This window comes from Saccostrea echinata, unplaced genomic scaffold (genome assembly GCF_033153115.1).
Source record: "Saccostrea echinata isolate AGI-Se365-2 ecotype Australia unplaced genomic scaffold, CSIRO_AGI_Sech_v1 ptg000014l, whole genome shotgun sequence".
NCBI lineage: Eukaryota > Metazoa > Mollusca > Bivalvia > Ostreida > Ostreidae > Saccostrea > Saccostrea echinata.
In genome coordinates, this window is record NW_026889763.1 from 9,799,679 (window position 1) to 9,826,568 (window position 26,890).

At 34.2% G+C, this 26,890-nt stretch overlaps 1 protein-coding gene and 2 pseudogenes across 1 annotated transcript in view; all 3 read left to right on the forward strand.

Moving 5' to 3' along the window:
• Nucleotides 1-26,890, forward strand: part of LOC133187205 (coatomer subunit zeta-1-like) — a 406,408-nt gene that overhangs the window by 374,686 nt on the left and 4,832 nt on the right. The gene's annotated exons all lie outside the window — the stretch shown is intronic.
• LOC133187075 (uncharacterized) lies at nucleotides 1,494-2,381 on the forward strand (annotated as a pseudogene).
• Nucleotides 23,379-25,854, forward strand: LOC133187076 (uncharacterized; annotated as a pseudogene).

A 26,890-nucleotide genomic window follows, 5' to 3' on the forward strand; every position in this document is an offset into this window, starting at 1 on the left:
TAATCCGATTACTGAGACTTTATTTCAATTTTGGATATATATATATATATATATATATATATATATATATATATATATATATATATATATATATATATATATATATATATATATACCTTTTAGTATTGCAGCTGAATTCAGTTTGATAATATACAGTAGAATTTATGCAAGTGTAAACCTTAAATAGTCGTCTGATCTATAAAAGCGAGGGAGAGTGTTTGACCCATGGTCATATGAATATGCAATTCATTTATAAATGAAGAGCGGGACGAGTTTTTATAAACAGTTTCCATTTGTAAACCCATACAAGTCATAAATAATGCACATTTATTAATACGCATGTGCAGTATTAATGCTTGAGGCAAAGATGTCTTTTAACAGTTGCAGATTATAAAATGTTGGTTTACGTACTTTCAACTTAATGGATATGTTTTTATATTGTGCTTTTAAATGACATTCGGTGTAAGGAAGTAACTCTTCATTGATATCTGTTTAAAACATAAGCATGAGCATCTGTTTCTTATACATGGTAATAATGCAAACGACCAAGTGCTATCATTTCAAACTGAGTTGATATATCATTCATCTTTCATCAAAGTATATCAATCATCTTTATTCGCGTAATTTTAATTTCTAGGGTGGCCAGATTGAAAATTTTACATCACAATTCCTCTTCTTATATCAATCATCTTTCACGGTAGCTCAGTCGGTAGAGCGCTCGCTCCGTGATCGGTAGGTCGTGAGTTCGAATCTCGGCCGCGACTGACTTAAGTCGATAAAAACATGGGTAGCAACTGTTCCTTCTCCATGTGCTCGGCACTTTGAAGTGAAAGTTGCGGGTCCTTCGGATGAGACCTTAAAAACCGAGGCCCTGTGTCACGGCAGGCGTTGGCACGATATAGATCCTTCTCTGCTCAATGGCCCTGAGTGCCGAGTAAAGGTCAAAATTTGAAGCCCTTCACCGGTATATGGTGACGTCTCTATATGAGTGAAAAATTCTCGAATGGGACGTTAAAACAACATATATACTATCAATCAATCAATCAATATGATATTAATCTAATCTTGAAAAATAAAATTTAAAGAATGAGTTTGCCTCGTTTGGGTGAAGTAAACATTTTATTAAAAATTGTAGAATTCTTTTAGTTATGTCATTAAAGAATTTGCGTGGAAAATCATCAACTATATACCCTTTTCAAGATTTTGCTAAAAAAACCTGCTAAATAGTTTCACAACAGTCAATCATTAACTACAAATGTTCTCTGTTTATGAGATTGCATAAACATTATCGGAGTAATTGGAATTAATTTATGAGATCAACCTTTAAATTTAGTTTTTGATTTCCAAGAAAAGGTTACAATTCATATTCCAGCTTCTTTTATGAGCAGTGACTTGCCTTTTGTGCCTTGTAATTACTAACGTGTACAATTATTCGTCAATGTTGCTGCAGAATAGAACAAATATATATTTTGTTTACTTTTTGCCTTTTTCAGATGTGGTCTTTTCTGGAGGGAACATTTTCAAGATATGGGAAAACATCTCCCTCAAACATTACTACTATAACAGCATACTGGAATTTAGGAACATTCCAGAAAGGAGATAGTCAAACATTCAACAAAAATACGTATCTTACTTGGGTAAAACATTCCAGTATTTGACGAACTCTTTAGTTGTTTATAATAATTACACAGATTGTACAGAGTTCCGAGATTTGATGAAGAAGCCAAGATCCAAAGGAAAATTGAATTACGAAATAGAAATTTCCTATGTCAAAAGAAAGACCTTATGGCCTTTTCAGCTGGTGGATAGAATAAAAAAAGTATTCACTCAACCTGGATATCCCGTACACTATCCAAATACAGTTAATCCCTTGTATGCCGCATCTCAACATGCTAAATATGCTGTTATGTCTGATGCAGTGTAGAGGAATTTGTTCAACAGGCCGTGTTATGCGTGGTTGGATATAGGATATTTTCGAGATTTAGTAGGAAATAATCATTCGAACTGAAAATTCCATTAAATTTCGACCAAAGTCGCGTAGCAGTTAACCTTGTATTTAATCAAAGTATGAAAGTGGATCCATTTCGGGATGATGTAGTTTGGATTGGCGGGGAATAATCATTGGAACAAGAAAAGTTGTCCCTGAATTCGAAAAATTGTATCATAAAGCTGTGTTGTATTTTTTTTTTTGGAGAGAAATCAAATGAATACTGATCAGCAGGTGCTGTTTTCAATGTATACAAATCATGGACGAAGAACACCCAAACCAAAAATCGAGCTTCAGTTATATATTCCAATATATAGGAGATGGAAATCTTTGGTTTTATCTTGGATATCTGTACATGTATAGAACAGTAGTGAATCAAACAAAAACAACATAATCCATGTAAACGGTGATGTTACCAAAGGCAGAAAATCTCCGCAGTGATGCCGCAGAAGTAAACAAATATTCAGGACATCACAATTACAAACTGTATTATTTATTCAAGTGAATTAGTTACAATTCCTCTTTCATAAAAAAAATAGAACTACAGTTAAAAATAGCCCTGTACAAAAATGAATATATTTTGAAAGTATCTGAAATATAATTTAAATCATAATGTGCATCATTATTTGTAAAGGTTCAAAATTTTCGCAAATGGTGTATCACTAGAACCCAAGCAAGTCTGCGCAACAAAGAAAATATAATACTTTTAATTAGTAGATTTTTGAACGAAACTTGCTTGTTTTAACCACAAAAAGGACAATAAAACAGAATTTCTATCTCCTAAATCTATCTTCGTCGGGTATATACGATTTATACGTGATAAGTTAACGATCACAAGTGAAAAATCGAAGGTCATGTACTTGTAAGGTACATCGTTGCACATGCTCTTTAGACAAACAATATTTTATAGACTTCATTTAAGTTTGACTTATAGATATTAGTAGCAAGACACGAAATTTGCATCTTATACCATATCCATCTACATTGACTGTTATTAAATTTTAAATTACATGTTATTTAATTGAAAATCGTATTCAAAACATAACAAATATTGAAATTTACAAGCCAAATACGTTTCGATGTTTTGAAACAGAGATGCACGTCAAGTAATTTTTGTGTGTTCATTTTCATGCATAGATCTAGATGGGAAGCCCCACCCCCTGGAATTTACGATTTTTCGAATTTAAGAAATATATACACTAAAGTAACTTAAATGAGACTGTGAACATCCCCCCTCTAGAAAATGCATTATATCTCTTTTCTAAGTTCCGCATGTCTTAAAAATTGGATGCCAAATGAATTTCTAACAAAATTAATAATCTTTCTGCTGAAGCATTGATCTAAATTAATTTTAAACCATTTGAAAACTTACGAATGAGAACAAGTTGCTGTCCTTTAAAAAAGGACTGCAATACGTGGACCATAGGTCTGTGTTTCTAACGGAAATGTAAAAGAAGTTCTGAGTTTTAATTAAATACATTTTACGAAAAAAGATTTCTTCCATCTTGTAATAAAGTTGATTCATATATTTAGTTTCGATATAGTTTTATTGATTTAATTTTGACTGTATTGGGTGACCATAGATGGCTGTAGTATGAGAGCTATTTTTAGAAGGACTATATAAGTGACCGGTTAGGCCAGAGTGGTCAGATTAGGGAGCGGTAACAACATCAGCCGGATGCCACGTTTCTACTTGTACTATACGTTCGTATGTCCTGGCGAATATTGCAGTTAGAAGGACTGTCAAACGGGTAGCCATTAGAACTAGGCTTGTTTGCACGGGCATATTTTTGTGTTTTCCCTATCTCACTAGCCGGTAAGCGTATATGTTTTGTTTGTTCAGTTTGTCAATATTGTAAGTATGTTCGTGTATTTGGAGTTTTTCTAGATGTAAATTTCATTTAGGGTTAGTTAAACGTATATTTTCAGTGCGTGAGGCGTGAGGGGTTTTTGGCACATTTTCTCGACGGATACCAATTAGAGTCATGCGTGATGTAAAGCGACATTATGGATGGTCATGCGGGTACTGAGAGGTGGGTTGTTGTAAAGGACAGACGTATTACGTTCGTTCCAAGTAGGAGGGTGAGACCACCCTGCAGGCATTTCAACGCTGAATCAACGTTGCACTTCAACGTTGAATTTTGGTTGCATATGAAAGTTGAGGCAACGTTGAGATATCAACGTTGTTTCAACGTCAATTATCAACGTTGAATAGACGTTGAAAATGGGTTGATTTATAGTTGAACTTTGGTTGCAAATGAAAGTTGAGGCAACGTTGAAACTTCAACGTTGTTTTAACGTCAAATATCAACATTGAAAAAAGGTTGAACATTGGTTGAAATTAGGTTGACTTTTAGTTGAATTTTTTTTGGCGTTATGAATGTTGATATTAGGTTGAAATCACGTTGAATTCATACTGATTTTTGTTTTATAAACAAATACATTGAACATTCTAATACAAGAAGCCCAAGGGCCTTAATGGTCACCTGAGTATAATACAACAATTTAGAGGATCCTTAGAGTATAAAATGAACTGAAAGGTGAAGCTTTATTGCCCAAAAGCAAGAAAAATAGGGTGATCAGGATCAACAAAATAATTAGTCTAGTATTCATTAACAGTTCATAAATTAGGTTATAATCTGTTCCCCATTTATCACTATCACCAAAGAAGTATATTAACAAACTATCAATGCTTCTGTACTGTTTTAACTCCTTGTTGAAATCTCTTACATTGGCCTCGCTTGGTCTTTGATAAACATTTAATAAGACAAGTTATTTTTGTATCATTTTTATTTATCTATTACTTAAAAGTCTACCTGATCATTAAAACTACGAAAGAACTTTTTCTATTATACAATAAAAATTCTTGCATAATTCTCTTATTCTATTAACCTTTCAAGTACATTATTTACAGTGATTAATTATCAAAAGTAAATGGCAAAGGGGAATAACTCCTCTCAGTAGAATACGAATTAATGGAGCCCTGGCCAGGACCAGAACACTTGACCAAATGGTCCAGATATTCAAAAATCTGATAAAAATACCCTTCCTTATTTTAAAAAAAAAAAAATTTCAAAAAAAAAAGATTTTCAAATAAATAGTGCATTTACTACAGATTCACTATATTATCATTAGAGCCCCCCCCCCCCCTCCTTACCGAGAAATACCAGAGCCTCTCACCCTGGGACCAGAAGTTTGCTCATCATAAGTAATCACTTTGTTTATCTGCTTACCACTAAGCAGACAGGATTATTTAATAGAATTAATTCATTTTCAGTATATTATCAAGAGCCCCACCCTTACACCAGCACGTATGACCCAGGGGTCATGCAATTCAGTACTTAATTCTTTGCTTTTTAACTAGGAGCAGAAAAAAATATTATCAAAGAAATTTTGCCTTTTCACTGTATAATCAATAGAGCCCCCCCCCCCCCCCTTTTCACCAGAACCCTTGACCCTGGGGCCCATGAAATTCACAATTTTGGAAGAGGCATCCTTGCGTATCATAACAATGTACTTAGTTTGTTTAAATAATACCGAGGGGCAGAAAAGATTTTCAAAGAAATAATTCACCTTAACTATAGGATCTATATAGCCCCGCCCTAGCACCAGAACCCCTGACCCTGGGGCCATGAATTTCACAATTTAAGAAGAGGCATTCTTGGTTATCATAAAAATGTACTTATTTTGTTTAAATAATACCCATGAGCAGAGAACAAGATTTTTAAAGCATTAATGCATTTTCATTATATAATATATAGAGCCACGGCCTAACACCAGTACCCCTGATCCAGGGGTCATAAAATTCACAATTTTGAAAGAAACATCCTTGCTTATCACAACTATGTATTTAACTTGTTTAAATAATACCCAGGAGTAGAGAAGAAGATTTTCAAAGAAATAATGCACTTTCACTACATGATCTATATAGCCCCGCCCTAGCACCAGAACCCCTGACCCGGGAGCTATGAATTTCACAATTTTGGTAGAGTCACTCTTGTTTGTCATAACTATGTATTTAATTTGTTTACAGAATACCCAGGAGAAGAGAAGATTTTCAAAGAAATAATACACTTTCAGTATATGATCTATATAGCCCCAACCTAGCACCAGAACCCCTGACCCTGGGGCCATGAATTTCACAATTTTGGTAGAGGGCTCAGTGTTTATTACAATCATGCCAACAGTTTGACTGCTTGATGTCCAGGAGTAAAGAAGAAGATTTTTAAAGATTACATTAATTTTAGTGGTTTTGGCCCCACCCCTCAGGCCCCAGGAGGCAGGGACCATGAAATTCACAAAGTTTGTTCCCCTTTATACATAGATGCCATAAGTTAAAATTGGATGAAATTGGTTCAGCGGTTTCAGAGAAGAAGCTGAAAATGTTCACATGTTAACACACGACGCACGACTGACGACGACGGACGAAAACAGATAGCAATAGGTCACCTGAGTGACTCAGGTGACCTAAAAAGTTTTTATTCAAGTTGCGAAATATGTAAGTTGTAATTCAGTATTAAGATTCTGAGTGAATTTATTTTAAATTTTATTTTAAAACCACACATAAATCCAGGATCCAATCACCGAATCTCAAAAATCACTGTATGTTTAACAAAATTTAGTTTCCTAGTAAATAGGAGGCACAGTAATCATATCCAGGTTCATCATATCACGTATCTGTCTAAAACTAAGTTTAAATCACGCGCATAGTTATATGTAAGTCCCACAAAATGACTCTTCGGTCGGAAAGGAATGAACAGGAAGCTCCATCCTCTAATGCAAAGCCTTTTAACATAAGAGATAATGATGTGAAAGACATTTATTTGATAACCTGTTATTTCAAATGATAAAAACATACATGAATAATGAAAAAAAAGCAGACAAAAGTATATGTTCTTATATTTGGAATTAATGAAAACAATTATATTTGTCCTTGTGTTAAAATTCATAACAGTATGATTATAAATGAAAGAAAAAGTGAGCAAGCTCACATACCCCACGCTCCCCCAAAACTCGACAATGCAACATGTACTGAATAGCACAGTGCATTTTAAATACACAGTATAATTCAAAAAGGGGCATTACTTGCAAAAAATCATCACATCAAAACTTCTTGGATATAAGGACATTCAAATCTTTGTATGGTACAAATTTAATTGGGCTGGAGTTTCTAGATAAATAATGGAATCAAAATTTCTTGGTAATATACAAATCTACACATTATGTCTGAAATACCTACAAAGTTTCAGGAAATTCAGTGCAGGAGTTATGCTGACAAACTGTTATTTAAATTCCTCAGTGATTTCAATTTGTTAATGAGTGTAAGTCCATGTCCAACACAACTTACACATTTAAATAATTGATGGAAACAAAATTATGATGTAGTCATATGAATGTTTATATACTGTACTTATGAAATTATTTAAGGCAAAGCACCAATTTGGTTGAGGGATGGGGGGTTGAGAACTATCCAAGATTCAAGATTTTATGTGTGTGTTAAATCATTAATATTTTGATCTCAAAATCAATAGGGGTCTTTTAAGGTCATAAAATATTTCACATAAAATGTCATTACAAAGGCTGATTCCAGTGTGGATTTCCTTATTACCTAGCTGGAAAGTTTCTTCAATAATACAAAACTCTTAGGGCAAAAATAATTGAATCGGAATTTCCTGGTAATATGCACTTCTACACACTGTGTCCTAAATATCTGCAAAGTTTGATGAAATTCTGTGCAGCGGTTTAAAAGGATTTGCGCTGACAAACTGTTCATCTCTTTATTCAAGATATGGCCAAAAATCTAAGTTGAAAGTGCCGAAATTCCCAGAAAAATAAAGGAATCGGAATTTCCTGGTAATATGCACATCTACACATTGTGTCCTAAATATTTGCAAAAGTTGACGAAATTCTGTGCAGCGGTTTAAAAGGAGTTGTGCTGACAAACTGTTCATCTCTATATTCAAGATATGGCCAAATATCTAAGTTGAAAAGTGCCGAAATTCCCAGAAAAAATAAAGGAATCGGAATTTCCTGGTAATATGCACATCTACACATTGTGTCCTAAATATATGCAAAGTTTAATGAAATTCTATGCAGCAGTTTAGGAGGAGTTGCGCTGACAAACTGTTCATCTCTATATTCAAGATATGGCCAAATATCTAAGTTGAAAAGTGCCGAAATTCCCAGAAAAAATAAAGGAATCGGAATTTCCTGGTAGTATTCACATCTACACATTGTGTCCTAAATATCTGCAAAGTTTGACGAAATTCTGTGCAGCGGTTTAGGAGGAGTTGCGCTGACAAAAAAGAACAGGACTGACTGATGACTGACGACGGGTCAAAAACATTATACCCCCCGCAACTAGTTGCGTGGGGTATAATAATTGTTACTGAAGGCAAGAGGTCAAAGGGCCTTAACGGTTACCTGAGTACAATACAACAATTTAGAGGATCCAATAGTGTTGTACCGATAATCAGAAAACATCGATTGTCGACGAAAAAATGCTACCGATTCCGATGATCGATTATAATTTTTCATAATCGATAATTGGAAACATACTTCTAATACAATACATTCCGGAATTATCCATTTCTGGTTTAAAATTTTTATTTCTTCTTAATGAAAGAAAATGGCGTCTGCATCTGATACTAGCCAACTAGCACGAAGCAGAGGTGATTAAGAACCGAAAGGTGCATATATAGGACCTAAAAAAAATTATGTTTGTTTCCTGTAACCAGACCGGCCCTTTCAACTTACCCCCTGGTGGATTTTTTCTCTCTCCCAAATCTGTGTTTGCTCTTTGGTTTGATCAATCAGCTGATTCTTTTTATTCAAAAATATTAATTGTATCTTTTATTTGAGATATAAAATATGCAACTTAGTCAACATTTACCTTAAATCTAAAGAATAATCAATTTTCCCCACAACTTTTTGAAGTTCGTTTTCTGCCGCTAGGCAGCTATGTTGGGTGTCCACTGTAAATATAACACCTGGATAATTCAGTCCTAGGATGATCGACCCCATTATTCATAAGCAAAAAAAAAAATCCCGACCTACCGACCCTTGATTTTTTGGGAATAGTACAGGAAACAAACAAACATATTTTTTGGGGGGCCTAGAAAGTGTAAAAGAAGCAAAACAACAAAGAAAATAATATATTATATATTTTATATATTCACGTTAAAGAAATAGTATGGAATAATTGTAATAGTTTGCTTTTTGTATACAAAACTATGAAATCCGATTATAATCGGTAAAATCGCATCGGTAGCAGTAACCGATTCCAACCGATGATCGATTATGAAAATTAACCGATGTCCCATCACTAGGATCCATAAACTGATAAATGAAGCTTTGTTGCCCAAAAGCAAGAAAAATAGTATGATAAGCATCAACAAATAATTAGTATAGAATCTATCTGTCCCCAATTTATCACTATTACCATGCAGACTATTAACAAAATGTCTGTTTTTAACCCCATATTACTACTTCTCATTTTGGTCTCTCTTGGCCTAATTGAAGAACATTAAAAAAGATAAGTTATTTTTGCCTCACGTTTATTCATCTATTATTTTCAAGTCTACCTGATCATTAAAACTATGAAAGTACTTTTTGTATTATACAAGAAATAATCTTGCATAATTCTCTTATTCTATTAACCTTTCAAATACATTATTTACAGTGATTAATTATCAAAGTGAATGACAAAGGGGAATAACTTTGCTCAGCAGAATACAAGTTCATAGAGCCCTGGCCAGGACCAAAACACTTGACTAAATAATCCAGCTGTTCAAAATTGTGGTAAAAATACCCTTGCATTTTAAAACTTTTACTCTGTTTGCCTCGAATATGCCCAGAAGCATAGAAGATTTTCAAAGAAAGGCATGTTCACTATATTATTAAATAAATAAAGCCCCCCCCCCCTTATACCAGAACGTCTTACCCAGGGGCCATGAACTCACAATTCTGGAAGACGCACTTTGATCGTCATAACTATACACTTATTTCTTTGCTTTATTACCAGTAGAAGAAAAAATATTTTTAAAGAAATTATGCATTTTCACTATAAAATCAATAGAGCCCCCCCCCCCCTTCACCAGAACCCCTGACCCAGGGGCTATGAATTTCACAAATTTGGAAGAGGCATTCTTCCGTATCATAGTCATGCACTTCCTTTGTTTGAATAATACACAGGAGCAGAGAAGAAGATTTTGAAAGAATTCATGCATTTTCCCTGTATAATCAGTAGAGCCCCGCCCTAACACCAGAACCCTTCACCCAGGGGCCACGAAATTCACAATTTCTGAGGAGGCAGCCATGCTCATCGTAGCTGTGTACTTAGTTTATTAAATATCCAGGAGAGAGAAGATTTTCAAAGAAATATTTCATTTTCAATAAATATATCAATTGAGCTCCACCCTGACACCAGAACCCCTGACCCAGGGGCCATGAAATTCACAATTTTGGAAGAGGCAACCATGCTCACCATAACTATGCACTAAGTTAGTTTATTTAATACCCAGGAGCAGAGAAGAAGATTTTCAAAGAATTAATGCAAATAATCAATAGAGCCCAGCCCTAACACCTGAACCCCTGACCCTGGGGCCATGAAATTCACAATTTCTGAAAAGGCAGCCATGCTCATTATATCTATGTTCTTAGTTAGTTTACTTAATACCCAGGAGCAGAGAAGAAGATTTTCAAAGAATTAATGCATTTTCACTATATAATATATAGAGCCCCACCCTAACACCAGAACCCCTGACCCTGGGGCCATGAAATTCACAATTTTGGAAGAGGCACTCTTGCTCTTCATAACTATGTACTTAGTTAGTTGATTTGATACCCAGGAGCAGAGAAGAAGATTTTCAAAGAAATAATGCACTTTCATTATATGATCTATATAGCCCCGCCATAGCACCAGAACCCCTGACCCTGGGGCCATGAATTTCACAATTTTGGCAGAGGGTTAATTGCTTATTACAATCATGCCAATAGTTTGACTGCTTGGTGTCCAGGAGTAAAGAAGAAGATTTTTACAGATTGCATTAATTTTGGTGGTTTTAGCCCCACCCCTCAGGCCCAAGGGGGGGGGGGGGGCAGGGACCATGAAATTCACAATTTTTGTTCCCCTCTTCACCCATAGATGCTATATGCCAAATTTGGTAGAAATTAGTTGAGCGGTTTCAAAGAAGAAGCTAAAAAAGTTCAAATGTTAACGCACGTCGCCGGACAAAAAAGGATAGCAAAAGGTCACCTGAGTGACTCAGGTGACCTAAAAAAGGTAAAAAAAAAAAATATGGAGGTGTACATACAAAATTCTGCATTCCTTTGTAATTTTCACAGGCGAAGGATCTGATACAATCATGGCATCAACGTCTCAAAATCCAGTGGTTGATGGAACAATACGGCCAACTGCAATTAAATTGTATATTATTTATAATTTTATGTGCAAATCAATATCAACAAAACACATAAATACACGAACTAAGGATGTGCTTTTCACGCAGATTAATTTAAACAATATTTTATTATGCATAATCATAATAGGATTGGACAGCAGGCACTGCCTATAGTAGAAAATTAATTATAAGTGAACTGATGATACAATATATGTTTGCAGTTTAACATATATGACTAATAAAAATAATACAGTTATAAATGTGAAAGTTATAATAAGAAAACGATAGATGTTGGTTCTGTGGTTTGGAAATTTAAAATAAAAAAGAAGGGAAACAATATCATGCAAATGTCTTCGTAGAAGTAATAAACTCATGAACAAGTTTAAATACTGCAATATTTTGGTTGTAAGTAAGGTTATTGTCTCCATTCAAAATAAGTTGTAAGGATAAAAGCATTGGTAATTGCAAAGTATTAAAGATTTGCACGCAGATTAGAAATATGCTTTCAAAAGAAGAAAAAAAAATGATGTGTGGGTACTAGAAAATCTAAAATTTCTTCTAAATCCATGAAAAGGAAATTATACTTACTGAGCAGAAGTTGATAATCCATGCATGGCTTGTACATTATATATGAACAGCAAGAAGACGCGCATTTTTTGTCCATCAGTTGAATTAATGTTGACCTAGATAAGCTGCAAACAACTTACTCTGTATCGCTGCCCAACAAAAAAATTCCATAACAAATAAATTAATTCATAATGCATTTCATTTATTGTGAATAATCATGACATTTTCTTACAATGCATATATATAGCAAAAATTACATTGATTTAGCGTTCAATAACCCTTACTATTTTGCCCTTGAAAAATAAAGTGCTCATTAATGTTTCAACATTAATTTTTCCTCACGTTTTCAGCGTTGAAAAAATGTTGCATCCTCAACGTTGTTTCAACGTTGAAATATCAATGAACATTCAAAATTGAAAATATGCTGCATTTTTAACATTGCCTCCACCTTTAAAGAACAGCAAATAATTAACGTTAAAAATATGTTGAATCTTCAACGTTGAAATATAGATGAACATTCAACGTTGAAAATATGCTGCACCTTCAACGTTGTTTCAACATTGAAATAACACCAAACATTCAACGTTGAAAATGAGCTGAATCTTCAACGTTGTTAAAAGATTTGAAAATATGTTGAATCTTTAACGGTCTTTCAACGTTGAAATATCGACAAACATTCAACGTTGTAAATATGTTGCATCTTGAACGTTGTTTCAACGTTGTAAAAAGGTTGAAAATTCAACGTTGAAACCCCACTTTGAAACAACGTTGAACTATAGTTGCTCAACGTTGCAACTTATATTCCACCTACTTTCAACGTTGAAACAACGTCGCGTGCCTGCTGGGCAGAGAGTCCGGGCCTCCAGCTAGAGTTGTGAATCCTTCGAAGTCATGTGTGGTTATCAGGGAGCGGATCAGCACGTGGTGGCGGAAACCCTTCCTGTGTGACTAGTGTCGAGTAGTGAATTTAGTGAATAAATTTTGTATGTGAATAAAATCTAAAATAGGAATTTTTAAAAACTGTTTATTATTTATTGAAGTTGAACTTTTTCTAATTTCTAATAAAAAACTATTATTTTGAATCATTGTATCTCATACGCTATTTGTGACAAAAGAATTGTGATTTAAAAGTAAATTTTGTATCAGATATTTGTAAATTTAATAACTGTTCTCATATCATTTCTAGTTTGTGTGTCGTGAGAAAGGACCGGAGGGAGAGAGAATATTATTATTATTATTTTGTTTATTTTCTTAAATAAATTTTTTTGTTAATTTTACAATTTGTTCTTTCATCTCAGCCGTACAAAATCCAAAAGAATTCATTACATTAAACATGTAATTTTTTTATTATAATTTCACTTTGTGGTCAAATTGCTAAAACTGTAATAGCGAATGAAAGAAGCACGTCCTGATCAAGGTATCTATTGATTTTAAAGTATGTAGCCTTGACTTTTAAATGGGGACATCCATTTAAATCACAAATATACTGTTTTGCTCGTGTTCAGATTTTATATAATTATGTCGTTTTACCAGTGTTGTTTTCCTTGAAAGAAAAGACATCTCTTTTAAAGATTACATATTACGCCAGATCTGTAAGACCGGGAATGGGGGTATTAAGTATTTAATCTAAGCTAAGCACCCCTCTCATGAAACGCCGGATATTCGATCAGTGCATACTATCTCTTCAAGATATAAATACTGAAGTCAGGTACTTCACACAATTGCTCTAAAAAAATATAGTTCCATTCATGATCAGCAGATACATTATTACAACAAATGTTTAAAATAATTATGTGTACCTGTGTATGTAATAAGTGAAAGAAAACAATGAAAGTAAAATGATTTTAAGAAAATCTCGTTTCCCCCCAGAAATGCAAACTATATTCCTACAGTAGCTGCCTCCTCAGTCTTTTTCACGAAAATATTTAGGCCATTCTTCGATTGATAATGATAACTTTTCACCGATTATATTACTTTCATGATTATTGTTAGTTAATTGTCGTACATTTTCTTCTGAGAGAGAATGTTAATAATTAAATGTGTGTGTGTGTGTTTTCTCTTTTTAGGTCACCTGAGTCACTCAGCTGCGTTACATTTGAACATTTTTAGCTTCTTCTCTAAAACCGCTTAACCAATTTCAACCAAATTTGGCATATAGCATCTATGGGTAAAGGGGAACAAAAATTGGGAATTTCATGGTCCCTGTTCCCCTGGGGCCTGAGGGGTGGGGCTAAACCCACTAAAATTAATGCAATCTTTAAAATCTTCTTCTTTACTCCTGGACATCAAGCAGCCAAACTGTTGGCATGGTTGTAATAAGCATTGAGCCCTCTACCAAAATTGTGAAATTCATGGCCCCAGGGTCAGGGGTTCTGGTGTTAGGGCGGGGCTCTATTGATTATATAGTGAAAATGCATTATAATTCTTTGAAAATCTTCTTCTCTGCTCCTGGGTATTAAATAAAGTAACAAAGAACATAGTTATGATGAACAAGAGTGCCTCTTCCAAAATTGTGAATTTCATTGCCCCTGAGTCAGAGGTGCTGGTGTTAAGCCGGGGCTCTACTGATTATATAGGGAAAATGCATAAATTCTTTAAAAATCTTCTTCTCTGCTTTTAGCTATTAAATAAACTAAGAACATAATTATGATGAGCATGGCTGCCTTTTCAGATATTTTGAATTTTATGGCCCCTGGGTCAGGGGTTCAGGTGTTAGGGCGGGGATCTATTGATTATACAGTAAAATTGCATTTATTCTTTGAAAAATTTCCTCTCTGCTCCAGGATATTAAATAAACTAAGTACATAGTTATGATGAGCTTGGTTGTATCTTCCAAAATTGTGAATTTCATGGCCCCTGGGTCAAGGGTTCAGGTGCTAGGGCGGGGCACTATTGATTATATATTTTGTTTGTTTTTTGTTTGTATGGTGTTTAATGTCCCTCTCGAGAATTTTTCACTCATATGGAGACGCCACCACTTGCCGGTGGAGAGCTGCAAATTTTGTCCTATACTCGGCACTTACGGCCATTGAGCAGTGAGGGGTCTTTTTCGTGCCAGCACCTACTGCGACACGGGACCTTGGTTTATACGGTCTCATCCGAAGGACCGGTCTCCACGTCCCACAGTGGGATTCGAACCCGCGACGTAAGGATCAACTCCTTACTTCGCGACTCTAGAACAGACGCTCTAACCACTGCGCCACGCGGGCGACTATTGATTATATAGGGAAAATGGATAAATTCTTTCAAAATCTTCTTCTCTGCTCCTGGGTATTATTCAAATAAAGGATGTGTATGGTTATGATAAGGAGGAATGCCTCTTCCAAAATTGTGAAATTTATAGTCCCTGGGTCAGGGGTTTTGGTGAAGGGGGGGGGGGGTGACTCTATTGATTATATAGTGAAAATGCATAATTTCTTTCAAAATATTTTTTCTACTACTGGTTATAAAGCAAGGAAACAAGCAGTGATTTTTTTTTTTGTTTTTTAAACCACCACCCCCTCCTTTTGAATTGGGAAAAATTAGCGACATTTTCCTCAAATCGGGAAAAATCATTTGTAGTAAATTAGAATGCTTAAAAAATACATAAAATAATCAAACTAAGTAACAACAACAGATTTTGTTTGATTTTAACTTTGAATTTGATTTAAATTCATAGAATAATCATTTAAAAAATTAACATCAATATTTTATTGAATGTGAACATGGCTTATATTAGTCACATCTTGTAGCTTCTATTTTCTTGGAATTGCTTTGTCTGATTTCATTGAAAAAAAAAACCAGCATTTAGACTCATAATCTAGTAAACTGTCTTATATTGATAATCAATTTTACAGTCTTTACTGTTTGTTTTTTCCTGATTTTAGTGAAACCCTATGTGCTGTACATTTCCTGTTAATAGCCTGACCCTCTAGGACCTTCCAAAATTATTATGTCAACATGCAACATGACTTGTATCTGGAACTATTTACCAATTCATTGAGAATATTAAAAGCTACTTATCTGCTTATATGGATATCTGCATTGTTTTACACAATCATTAAAAATCTGCTGCATAATTATCCATATGGAGAATAAAAACGTATTTACTTTGTCAGCAAGTTTAGCGACTTTGTTCAATATTTAAAAAAAAATAATTTTGGTATGTTTGAAATTGGGAAAAATATACTAATAATTGGGAAAAAAATAGCTAATTTTTGTGAGGGGAAACAGCCGAATATCGGTGGCATTTTGACCCCCAAAAAAATCACTGACAAGTGTAAAGTTATGATGAGCAAGGATGCTTCTTCCAGAATTGTGAGTTCATGGCCCCTGGGTCAGATGTTCTGGTGTAAGGGTGGGGTTTCATTTATTTAATAATATAGTAAAAATGCATTTCTTTGAAAATATTCTATGTTTCTGGGCATATTCAAGGCAAACAGAGTAAAATTTTTAATATGCAAAGGTATTTTTACAAGAATTTTGAACACCTGGACCATTTAGTCAAGTGTTCTGGACCTGGCCAGGGCTCTATTATCTTTTATTATATACCCAACAGTGTATCACTCAATTTTACTGTAGATTTTGTGCAATCACGTGACGGTGTGATCCGACTTTCCGGATCACCACACTGTGGTTTTCTGAATCCATATCACCCCTCTCTGAAATTGATGACGTAGTACACAGAAACATGACGTTATTTTTCTTGCGCATCAAAAAGTCCCTTGACACAATGCTTTGTTTAATGGAAAAATGTTAAATAATTGATCTCAAAAGTTTTTTAAAACTATATCTTGTTAGTTGTAAGGGGGTATATAATAAATTTATCATTATAACAGTAACTTGATCCGAAGAGTCGTATCACGTCTCGTTGACAGGCCCGGATCATCAGATCAAACTCGACGCTTCGCGTCTCGTTTGATCTGATGATCCGCGCCTGTCAACTCGACGTGATACGACTCTTCGGATCAAGTTACTGTTATAATAATATATATGTATTCTGCTGAGCAAAGTTATTCCCCTTTGCCATTCACCTTTAATTATTAACCACTGTTAACAATGTATTTGAAAGGTCAATGGAATCACAGGTACTTGTGGACAGGAACACCCCCCCCCCCCTCCGCAATTCAACCCCGAGGTTTGTTGGACATTTTTTTTCTCAAATTAAATTTATTACACTTATTCATCATGTGTACCATACAAAAAATCGTGAAAACCCCAAAATATTCGTTCTACACAAAAATACCCCACTATACATTATAAGAGAGAAAGGTATGCCACTCCGGTTTGTTTACGTTGTATACCCACTAGTCTTTCTGGGTTTAAAAACATGACTCTGCATCTCGTAAGAATCCCACAATTAATCCCTAAACAGCATTGTAGTCAGTGCGTTGAAAATTCCTTAGGTAAACGCAACGGAAGTACACCAAGAATATATCACTTATTACGATAACGTCCGAGAGAGTTTTGGCCTGACGTAATAATCTCTCTCGGGTGTTATCATAATAGGTAATATATTCTCTATGCACTTCCGTTGCGTTTACTTAAGGAATTTTGAACGCGCCGACAACAATGCTGTTTAAGGATTAATTGCGGGATTCTTACGAGATGCATAGTCAATCCGATAGCATGATCTAAGACAGAAATATATGTAAAGACAGTGTGAACCGACATTTTAGATTAAAATAAAATAAATACATGTTTTTAAACCCAGTGTGACGGTTTTGGTTTTTATTGAACATTTAATTTGTCTTTATTAGCATATTTAGTGCCTTAAATTACCTTTATACATTTTCCGATAGGCATCCCTGATGTTAAAAGTCCCGTATTTGTAACTTTGTAACTTTATTTGTTTTCACATGTGCTCAAGTCAAATTTACCTCCATATTGGCTGTCATTCCGAACTTATTTTGTTTCCTGAATTTTCATTGGTTGTCAGATAGTACTTTGAACATATCAGAAGTCATTTTAGATATTCACATTACTATTTCAAAGCTAGTTAGTTAGAATGATTTTTATTGGTCAGAGTTTATATATAAACGGTGACAGCGGCATTTTCAAGTCACTCTAGGCTAAAGAACCCAAAGGTTCAAGCTTTCTCTTCTTCTCTCTTAGGGTTTAATCCCGGACTGCTCGTGCAGTCTCATTTTTTTTTGTTTAGGACACGATCTAAATTCTGTAAAATGTAACTAAGTCCTTAGCTAGAGTCACTTTGGTTCAAGGATGAATTAGATATCCCTAGGCCTTTATAGTGTTATTTATAATAAATAAATTGCCTTGTCCCTTGTGTAATAAATAGGGCTTTAGGAAATTTTTCAGTCTACTTGCATAGTGTTCCACTCTTATTTTTAGGGTGTTGTATGGAATCATAAAATCTCTTAAGGTTTATGGAAGCTCACTCCCATCTATTTTGATAGATTTTTCTTAGGGCATCACACTCATTTTTCATTTTCTCCCATTATAGTTTTGTTATCAAACTATATTTACTTTGTTATTATTTATTCAGTTATTAATTTATTTTTCTACCTCAATTTTTTTTTTGGTTTACATTTTGATATTATTTTGGAAACTTATTTGTTATTTGTTGTCAACTACAAATTATTCAGAATTATCACCATAATAAACTAATTGTTAAAATTCAAACTTTCTTCTTATTTCAAGGTGTTGATCATAATCTAGGAATCTCAGAACCTGGGTTGAATAAAACAGGACCAGTTATTGTACCTTTACATAGTTAGTGGGCTTAGTCTGTTCCTTAGTATTATTTCTTAAAGTTTAAAGATAATTTTTGCCATTCATATATACTTTGGGGCAGATTGAGTACACTTTGCGGCCATAGACAAACTGGTTCCCGTTACACCAGAAAGACTAGTGGGGGTACAACGTAAACAAACCGGAGTGGCATACCTTTCTCTCTTATAATGTATAGTGGGGTATTTTTTGTGTGGAACGATTATTTTGGGGTTTTCACGATTTTTTCGTAATGGTGCACATGATGAATAAGTGTAATAAATATAATTTGTGGAAATGTCCAACAAACCTCGGGGTTGAATTTTTTTTTTGGGGGGGGGGGGGGAGGAGGTCCTGTCCACAAGTACCTGTGAATAGAATACGAGAATTATGCAAGAATATTTATTGTATAATACAAAAAGTATTTTCATAGTTTAATGATCAGGTACACTTGAAAATAATAGATGAATAAAAATGAGACAAAAATAACTTATCTTTTTAAATATTCTTCAAAGAAGTAATAATATGGGGTTAAAAAATAGACCCTGTGTTAATAGTCTGCATGGTAATAGTGATAAACTGGGGACAGTTAGATACTAGACCAATTAATTTGTTGATGTTAATCATACTATTTCTCTTGCTTTTGGGCATCAAAGCTTCATTTATCAGTTTATGGGTCCTCTAAATTGTTGTATTGTACTCAGGTGACCGTTAAGGCTCTTGGGCCTCTTATTTAAAGAATGGTTGTACAACACCTACGGAAAACCCCTGGCCCGCTCCTCCATCTCCAAGCGCCGACGCTCTACCTGAAGCCTCTCCCTCTCGATGCCGAGCATTCCGAATGTTAGATTATCGATTTTTCTGTTACTGCGGGAAATATGAATGGCATGTTCTTTCGATATTGACTGAATGTATACGAGATATTTGAAAACATAAGAAATGTTTACAATGTAAATATTACGGTTTGTTTTATAATTTTATAGACGAGAATCGACGACATTTTACTAAGAAAATTCTGTATTGAGATTTTCTGTTATATTTTCTGTTAATGTCAAGTGATAATACAGATTCTGTGTTTTTTTTGTTTTTTTTTTTGTATTTTTCTATGTTTTGCTCCTGCAATGTATAGAATTCTGTTTTTCATTGTATAAAAGCTTGGTAAATTCTGTAATTCGAAGTTTTTTTGGTTCTCTCTCATTCTTGAGGCAACGCAAGTCATTTATATTTTATTTTGTTATTGTTTAGGCTACATCTTAATTTTTGAAAGGAATCTTATTGAATTTTATTTATGGAAAGTTGTTTTATTGATTTATGAGAAGTAGCAAATATTTTGGTAATTTATATGGCTAATTTTAGGGATTCGTTTGCGACTTTGATCAGTTGAGATTTGATAGCAAACTAGATTTGGTAGAATTTTATTGAGTTAATTAATTTTAACTTTATTGGAAGTCTGGTTCATCTGATTCTAAATTAGGCTCTTTTTAATTATTTGTAATAGAAATTATTTTTTAGAAAAGTCTTTGTTGAAAACATAACTTGATGAGTGATCATTGTAATTGATAATTAATTTAATTACTGTTGTATGAAGACTTAGGGTATTTCTCAAGAGTGATTTTCCTCAGAGAAATTTTATTTTTAGATTCTTAAGGGTGATTTCCCCTGAGAATTCGATAGCTTATTTATTTCTAATTACTGATAAGAAACTCATGAGTGATAGCCTCAGTTGAGTTTAAAGAACTCAATTCACTTTCTACCAAATACGGCCTAGCTGCTTGGTGAAAAATCAAGTGTCCTTAATTGAATTTGTCTGCAATTCCTTTTCATCTTTAAGGTATCACACCGGTTATTGACCAATCAAAATGAACTTAGTCAATTGTAGTTCCATACATAATAAAGAAATATTTTTTTTATTGTGAGAAATTTTTTAATTTCCCTTATTCTATTTTTGAATTTTTGGTATCTGTGCTTAGGATATTTTATGTACATTGTAAAATATTAAAGGCTTTTGACAGGAACTATTTCTTTCGGGGCATAGGAGGCCACTTCCTGGGGTGCACACAGGATGTTTATAAACACATTGAATACACGTGGTTTTGAGGGTATTCCTGTTTGCGGGTGGAAAAAATCAGAAAATGCCGTGTAGGTACCCTATTTTTTGGTGTCAGCTGATGTGACTAGTAACGTTTAACACTTCCTGCTAAATATTTTTTCATGAATTCGAATACCTGATTTTTAATGATTTTTTATTCTATATAGAATTACATAGTGAAAACAATTACCGGTGTGATACCTTGAACACCTACTCTAATCGCATGTTACACAATTTTGATCAAACAGGATACTGGCAATGCACAATAAAAGTCAAACCTATGCATGTATTTGATTTTTTCCGGAATTTCGCCCCCCTTTTGAATTTTGAGACGATATTTCTAATATAGCGCATTCCTCGCTGATCGGTTTCTAAGGTTTAAATAAAACATGAAATCGCCCCAAAAACTTTTCCGGCGAAAAATCATCAGCGACGTTTGCGCTGTTATCGAAATAATACCGTTTGGCATTTTGCGGGAAGAAGAGAAACTGCCGTCTGTTCGGTTTATGAACTGGGTGAAATACACAGTTAATGTCTCTGCCTATTATAGATGTTTCCTTGGTGTCATTTCGTAAACTAAGGCTGTAAGTATTTGTAAAACATTAAGTTTAGCACATTATTACCATTTGATACATAGATTTAAAGATTTTTACATTAATTTTAACCACAATACATATATCAGAGCTATCTTAATCCGCTGATGAGCATATCTGATCCAAAAAAAAAAACTGTATACACGATATAAGATATTTCTACAACTTATACATATGTTTCCAAATTTGAGACAACCAATATTTACCCTAGAGTTAACCTATACTGATATTCATTCTACGTAGATTCTAGTTTACATTGCACAGCGAGCTTTATTAACATTGTCCGCGAATCGGGATTAGAAAAATTAGAATATTATATAATTATGTGTTTTACATTGTGCAATGATTACAAACATAGTAAGAAAATAAATTTTGGGCAGAAATAAGCATTTTGTTGTTTAATTTCAGGTTTTTAAATATATTGTTAAAAAATAAAGTTAGAACATGTATGTAAATAGTGTAAATTGTGGACTTTAACACTTTTTTGTTTTCTTGCAAGGGAAGTCACTCTCATAGATGGAGGACTTTATTCAACTTTTTCTCTAAAAATTAAGAGCAGAAAAACTAAAATAATATAAATTGATTTATATATTTATCTGCTGATATATGTCACTTTCAAAACTTCGGGAAATATCTCAAAGACATTATTTTCAAAAGTCCTGCCCCCCCCCCTTTTAGGCAATATAGAATGGTTTTAATTGTATGTCTTACTTTAAATTTTACAATTAATAATGATTAATGATCAAAAGAAAACTAATTTAGAAAGAAAATACTATTCAACATTTGATAATATAATAAGTTGTTTTTCATTATTGATGTTAGGTCAACAATTTATTTGCATTACATGTCCTGCAGGTGAAACTGAACATGACTAGACTATAGTGTGGGCTTCCTTTTTGATGGATCTTTGGAATTGAACAAGATTATATCAACAGATAATCCTTTATGCTGATTGAATTTAATTAAAAGGTAAAATACACTGTATAATCAATTAATTTCTTTGGTTATTTGTACATATTTAATTAATTCATTATTTAACTTTGGTGATAGTTTATCTGCCCATTTATTAGCTCATATGAACTGAAGCTCATTCTAAAGCTCAAATTCTGATCAAAATTGTCCATTGTCTGTCGTTATCGTTGGTGTTATTGTTATTGTAAATTTTCCACATTTTCATCTTCTCTTGAAGAATGAGCTAATTAATTTCAACCAAACAGCACATTAAATATCCTTGGGTGAGGGAGATTCAAGTTTCTTCTAATGAAAGGCCACACCCCGTTCCAAGTGGAGATAATAAAAAAAAAGCAAAAATAGGATAGGGTAAAAAATCTTCTTCTCAAGAACTACTGGACCAGAAAAGATGAAACCTATGTGAGATCGAGCTTCCTGATAAAATGTGAATTCAAGTTTGTTCAAATCAAAATCATGGCCCTTAAATTGTGATAGGAAATTCTACACCAGGGGATGAACATTTTACATAAAGGATACAACTTTTAAAAAAAACTCTTTTTAAATTTTTTACTGAGCAGGACCATGATTAGTCATATCAAAATACAAGCTAAATTAATTCCTAATGTAGTGCAGATTTAGGTTTGTTCAGATCATAGTCCCCAGGGGTAGGGTGGTGCCACAATAGGAGATCAAAAGTTCATATATATGAATTAAAATATAAGAAATATCTGTTAAAAAATCTTCTGAGGGACAGCTGGCCATGATTAGTATTATGCCAACAGCATCAATAATTGCAGGTTAAAGTTTCCTCAAATTATTGCCCCTAGGGAGAGGGTTGGCCCACTAACCTTATCTCTAGGGTTTTAGGTTGGGCCAAACTAAGGAATTAAATATGCCCATGGGCCTCTTGTTTAACATATTTAAGGGTAGGAAAGGAAAGATGATTTTGAAATTGAGAATGAACCCTATTAATATTGTGTTTGTCATATTAATCAATTTATTACACACTGAACATACAAACAAACAAAAATCTCCCATCATTAAATAGATTTATTTTTTTTTTCTTTATCATTGATTCATAGATGCCAGGAAAAAAGTCTTATAAGTGCTTCCTCTGTCCTCGGAGAACAAAACAGACAGACAGATATGCTATTTCCAAGAGTCACAGATCTGTGGTTACCAGATTATCTGGAAGAACACCTAGTGAGGAAGATTTTCTGTGCAACAAGTGCCGCCATATATGCAAGTCTAATGTGCAGGGATCTAAGAAAGGAAAAAAACAAACTTCTGACATCTACATCTCAACCATCTAGTCCTCCTTCAGTACAGCTACCATTTCCCAGCACAGCGAGAGGCTATCTTCCTGCTGTATATGTAAGAGACCTGGATCAAAACGCATTGTTGTTCCTGTTGACATAAGGCATCAAATATTTATTTCTAAGGAAATCATTATCCCGGCTGGAGCTAGATGTTGTCCTAATCACCTACAGGGAAACATTGGGGATCTTCAACCCATTTCTGAAACAACAACAGTTAATAGAACAACAGTAGCTCAACTGGTGAAGTTTCTGAGGTCAGAAATTCAGAGGCAAGAGAAAACAAGACTTAATTTCAACAATGATGAAAGTCTCAGTGATGCTGAATATGTGGACCTTATGGGCATTTCCAAGGACTCATTTAAAGACTTGTTACATTATACTGTAGGAAAAGTTCGGCTAACTCCAACAAGATCCCTGAGGACAAGTTTAGCTATATTCCTTATGAAAATCAGAGGAGGGGAATCCAATCGAGTTCTTTCCACACTTTTCAATGTATCAAAATCAAGTATTAGAAGATGTATAAGTTCTGTGCGATCAGCTCTTGCAGGAAGATTTGTGTTAGAGAATTTGGGATTCCAGCACATTACACGTTCTGATGTCATATAGCATCAAACAAGACAGATTGCCCAAACTCTTTTTGGAAACAGTCCAGCTGGAAATCAAGCAATTTTGGTTTTGGATGGGACATATATTTATATAAACAAGAGTTGAAATTTTCATTTCCAAAGACAGTCCTTCAGCTTACATAAGGGTCGCCCTTTAGTAAAACCCATGATCATTGTGTCAACAACTGGCCACTTTATATCAGTGATGGGTCCATATCTTGCCCGAAACAATGATGCCAGTATCATCAAGCATATCATGAAGTCCAACGTTGAGGACATTCGTAACTGGATGCAAGAGGAAGATATTTTTATCGTTGATCGTGGGTTCCGCGACTCAATAGATTATCTGGAGGAACTTGGTATCCAAGCCCATATGCCTTGTTTCATGTCCAAAGGAGAGAAACAGATGTCCACAGAGAGTGCCAATACAAGTCGTCTTGTCACAAAGGTATGTGTGTGTGTGTGTGTGTGTGTGTGGTGTAGTCAGGAAGAAAGAGACTGAAAAGGGGGTTGGGAGAAATTATCAAATTAATTGAAAGTTTACTTTGATGTATGTATATGAGAATTAGCATTTTTGGGTTTACAAAAAAAATCTTCTTATTTTTAGATTCGTTGGGTTGTGGAATCTGCGAACTCAAGGATCAAACAGTGGAAGTACCTAGGACATGTTTTGCCAACAAGCCAGATTCCGTACATAGGAGATTTTATAAGGATTGTATGTTCTTTGTACAATAGGTAAGGAATATACATGTAAATATTTTTATGGAATTATAATAACTTCTTAAAATATGAATGCAAATGTATTCCAATGTTTTATATATCTGTTACAGATATCTCAAACCCCTCTCTCATGGGAAAGCTGATGAAGAGGAAATTCTTGGATGTAAAATGCTGCATCTATCCAAGCAAGTTAATATCTTACAACAACATGTGGAAGAGCAACACTTAGATCGACGCTCTGGATGCTGGGAACCAGTTGAAGATCTAAGAGGTATTTATCCTATGTACTAATGTTATACAATGCATTCTGTTCTCTAGTTGTTATTGTTTCAATACTTTTCAAAAAAATTTAGCAAATTTAGAGAATTTTAAAAATATACATTGTTACATTTATTACTAATGAAGATTGGTTTGGGATATTTTATGCCATTATGTAGTTTATATGCAGATCAACCACGATGTTTCGAATTTGTGTATTAGGTTTTCCATATCTGGATGAAGAACAACTTCGGAACCTAACTTGTGGGACATACCAGCTTCGACTCTCACCCAATTATGCACAGGAGCACTTGGAAGGTGACTGTCATATACAAGTGCACAAAGAGGAGCCAGGTCTTGTCAGGGTTCGGCTACAGAGTCGGCATGTCTCATCAAGATCGTATCAATTATGGATCAAATATGATGAAGGAAATATTATTGCATGCTATTGTAAATGCAGAGCTGGAGCAAGGGTTGTTGGAATGTGCTCCCACATTGCTGCCATTCTGTGGTTTCTAGGAAATGCCCGACACAATATCCAGACTGGGTTTGGTGTTCGAAACTGGGGTGACTTTGTTGAAGATGCAAACAACATTCCAACTCCAGTTGATGAAAGTGAATCTTCGGATGAAGGAGACAGTGAAACAGAAGAATAAAGACTGGGGAACTTATTGTGTTTGGTACATGTGCTGTTTACAGTCTTTATCATATAATTTTATGTGTAAATAATATTTTCTCTTCAATTTTCATGTATAAATTTACTGTGTTAGTGTTTTGTCAGATGGGACAGTGGGCCCCTCAATATGTAAATAATTTTTTAAATTCAATTTTCATGTTTGATTTACTGTGTGAGTGTTATGTCGGATGCGGCAATTGGCCGCTCCACGTGTAAATATTTTTTTATATAATTTTCATGTTTGATTTGCTGTGTGAGTGTTATGTCGGATGCGGCAATTGGCCGCTCCATGTGTAAATATTTTTTTATTTAATTTTCATGTTTGATTTACTGTGTGAGTGTTATGTCGGATGCGGTAATTGGCCGCTCCATATGTAATTGAATTTTTTTTATTTAATTTTCATGTTTGATTTACTGTGTGAGTGTTATGTCGGATGCGGCAATTGGCCACTCCATAATCATGTAAATAATTTTTTATTCAATTTTCATGTTTGATTTATTGTGTGAGTGTTATGTCGGATGCGGTAATTGGTCGCTCCATATGTAAATGAATTTTTTTATTTAATTTTCATGTTTGATTTACTGTGTGAGTGTTATGTCGGATGCGGCAATTGGCCGCTCCATAATTATGTAAATAATTTTTTTATTCAATTTTCATGTTTGATTTATTGTGTGAGTGTTATGTCGGATGCGGTAATTGGTCGCTCCATATGTAAATATTTTTTAAATTTAATTTTCATGTTGGATTTACTGTGCGAGTTTTGTGTTGGATGCGGTGATGGGCAGCTTCACATGTAATTTTTTTTCTTTAATTTTCACATAAACATTGTACAATTTTCTGTACGAGTCTTATGTTGGTTGAAGCACATGTAATAGACTGCTAAACATGTGATTACTTTCTTTATCTATTTTCACTTCTCCTGTGTGAGTGCTATGTTGGGTGCAGTGATGGCCACTCCATATATTTCTTTCAACTTTCATGTAAAACCTTCTTTGTGAGTGTTTCTGATGAAAAG